This window comes from Eriocheir sinensis, chromosome 17, assembly GCF_024679095.1.
Source record: "Eriocheir sinensis breed Jianghai 21 chromosome 17, ASM2467909v1, whole genome shotgun sequence".
NCBI classification, from domain to species: Eukaryota; Metazoa; Arthropoda; class Malacostraca; order Decapoda; family Varunidae; genus Eriocheir; species Eriocheir sinensis.
Genome location: NC_066525.1, coordinates 4,026,173 through 4,029,514, shown reverse-complemented (window position 1 = coordinate 4,029,514; position 3,342 = coordinate 4,026,173). Strand labels below are relative to the sequence as shown.

General features: G+C 41.7%; 1 protein-coding gene across 1 annotated transcript in view; it reads right to left on the bottom strand.

The window, feature by feature from the left end:
* The window catches only part of LOC126999801 (FMRFamide-related neuropeptides-like), a 98,977-nt gene continuing 95,635 nt past the window's right edge, over nt 1–3,342 (bottom strand). Inside the window, exon 4 of the mRNA XM_050862762.1 lies at nt 1–2,966. The gene's annotated coding sequence lies outside the window, so the exon portion shown is untranslated. The remainder of the gene's footprint in view (nt 2,967–3,342) is intronic.

Genomic DNA, 3,342 nt, shown 5'->3' with positions numbered 1-3,342 from the left:
TATTATTTATTATTATTATCTTTATTATTATTATTGTGTTAGTATTGATATTACGTCGCAGGGTGGTGGTGGGGGGCGGGCACGCAGGCAGGCCTTAACAGCAGCATCACACCATTGAGTAGCGTAGGACAGCACAGTAATGATAATTGGACACTTGACTAACATGACATACACATTCGGGAGAGAGGAACAGGAGAAGGAGAAGGAGAATGAACAGTCACGTGAGGAAAAAGGAAAACAAGAGGAGGAATGGAAGATAGGAAGATTGCAATGAGGAGAAAGAATAGGAAGAGGAGGAGGAGGAGGACCAGAAAGAATTAATAATAGGAAAAACGGAAGAAAAATGATGAGAAAGAAGGAAAAGTACAATGGGAAAAGGAATATGAGAGAGAGAGAGAGAGGGAAAGGAAGATATGAATGGAGACAGACATAAACAGACTCTGATAAAAGATAGACTAGGAAGAAAGAGAAACAAGGAGTGAAAGAGAAAAAGGGAACAGCTCATAAAACTAGAAGAGAGAATGAAAAGAGAGAATTAGAAGAGAATTGATGGTAAACTTAGATAGGAAGGAATATAAGGAAAGAATAAGGAAAAGATAGAACACAGAGGAAGAAGAAGACCAATAAAGCAAGGAAGGAAGGAAGGAAAAAGAATAAAGGAAGGAAATAAAAATAAAAAGATAGATGAAAGAGAGAATGAAGGACCACAAGAAAACAGGATAAAAAGGACATGAAAGGCAAGAAAAAGGTCAGTAATTGAAGAGGAGAAAGGGACAGAGAGGAAAGGGAAGAACAGGAGTAATCAGAAGGAAAGGAAAAAGAGTGAGAAGGAAAAAAATAACAGAAGGAGGAAGAGGAGGAATAATTACATGAATAAAACACTGAGGAAAAAAAGGAAAGCAAGAGGAGGAGGAATGGAGAATTGGGACATGGATACAATAGAAGGAGGAGGAAGAGGAGGTGGAGGAGGACTGGATAGAGTTATTAGGAGGGAAAAAATGAGAGAAAGGGTGAGGAAAAAAGGAAAGAGGAGGAGGAGGACAATAGGGGAAGGAATATGAGCAGAGAGAGAGAGAGAGAGAGAGAGAGAGAGAGAGAGAGAGAGAGAGAGAGAGAGAGAGAGAGAGAGAGAGAGAATAGTCATTGAGTATATCCTGCATTTTTTAGAGGAATATTCTGCTAACACTAATTTTTTTCATATTAACCTAAACTTCACACTCAGTAATAGTAGTAGTAGTAGTAGTAGTAGTACAGGGGGTCACACCAATATATACTTATACTTAACACCTTTTTACTTAACATAATTTTCTTCTGCTTTACTTAACAAATTTTTTACCATATTTGCTTCAGAATTTATCTCCATCACCGGACAACTTCACCATTCCTTACTCCATCCTTCTCCTTCCTTGGTCTACCTTGTACATATTCCTAACAAAATTTTACATGTCGTTTTACTTCACAGATTTACCTCATTTTTTTTTTTTTCACTCACTGCTATCCACTCATCCCTTCCTCTCTCTCTCTCCCATCCTCTCCTTTCCCATCTTCTTTTTCTATCCTTCCTTCCCATCTTCTATCGTTCCCTTTATGCTGGAGAAGGTGTGATACAATTTGATGCATATATTATAATTTTTACCTCATTATATAATTCTGTTTTTGTCGAGTGAAGGACAACGAAAGGTATGAATTTGATAAACATGCGATATTCCAATTTTCCTATTAATTCATCGTGACTTGGAGTAGAGGAGAGAGGGAGAGGGAGAAGGGGGTGTAACATTTAACATTTAGTATTATTTATTAACTTTATACTTCTTCATTTTCCATCCTTATTTTTTTTCTGGTGTTGGTCTTGGTGTTGAAAGCGGCAGTGCAGGTGGTGGTGCGGAAGTGGAGGTAGAGGTGGAGGTGGAGGTGGAGGTGTTGATATTTTCCAGGTAATCACGCATACTCCTTTTTTTCTCCTCCTGGTTTCGGTCGTACGTCACCTCCAGAGTTGCTGCAGTGATGACGAGGCTGAAGGAGGTGTCGGTGTTGGCATTTGGAGGTGAATGGGTGGAGGTGAGATGGTGTTACTTCTTGTCCTGGTGGTTGTTTGCGCCTATGTTTCTTTTAATTCGATTTGGTGTTGCGTTTCAGTGTAGAACATGATCCGAGGAGGTGGTGTTGAGGTTGTTTTTCTTGGTCAGTTGGTGTTGATCGGTGTTTTATTTTTATTATTTTGGTGTTGTCGTTGGTGTTAACTCGCCAGGTGGTGATCAATGTGGTGTTAGTTGCTACGGTGTTGACTGGTGTTGATATCCCTTATTTGGTGGTGGTATTTTTGCTCAACCTCATCATCCAAGGTGGTGGTGAGGAAGGAAGGAAGATAGGAAGGAAGGTTAGCAAGTAGGTATGTAGATAGGGAGGTAGAAAGGTTGGTAGGTCTTATTAATGTCCACAAAGAAGCCAGCCACAGGTCAGGTCAGATGAGGTCAGGTCAGACTAATTAAGGTCAGGTTAGGTCAGGCTAGGTTAGGTTAGATTAGGTCAGGTTGTTAGGTTAGGTCAAGTTAAGTCAAGTTAGGTCAGGCTAGGTTAGGTTAGGCCAGGTTAAGTCAGGTCAGGTCAGGTTATGTTAAGTTTGGTTAGATTGGGTCAGATTTTCAGGCCAGGTTAAGTTAGGTCAGGTCAGGTTAGGTTAAGTTAGGCTAGGTTAGGTCAGGAAACTGGGTCAGGTTAGGTTAAGTTAGACTAGGTTAGGCCAGGTTAAGTTAGGTTAGGTCAGCTTGAGTTAGGTTAGGTCAAGTTAGGTTAGGTTTGAGGAGGATTAGTGGAGCAAGGTTCGCACTCTTGTTGTTGTTGTTTTTGTTGTTGTTGTGGTGGTGGTGATGCTGCTGCTGGTCTTGTTCTTTCTCTCGCTGCCAATAATGGTCCCTCTAACTCATTCCGCCGCCACCACCGCTGCTTCTCTGACTCCTTGGTTCTCTCTGTGGGGGGGAAGAGAAACAAGTGGGTGTGATTATATATATTTTTTCCGTGTGTTGGGGGTGGGTGGGTGGGGGCGGGGGGTGATAAGATGGATGGGTAGGGAGGTAAATAGGTATGAAGGAAAGGGAAAGGAAGGGAGAAGAAGAGAGAGAAGATGGAAAGGGATGGAAGAGGGAGAAGGAGATGGAAAGGGAAGAAGAGGAAGCAAGGTATGAAGGAAAGGGAAAGGGAGAAGAAGAGGGAGAGAAGGAGATGGAAAGGGAAGAAGAGGAAGCAAGGTATGAAGGAAAGGGAAAGGGAGAAGAAGAGGGAGAAGGAGATGAAGAGGGAAGAAGAGGAAGCAAGGTGTGAAGGAAAGGAAGGGAGAAGAAAAGG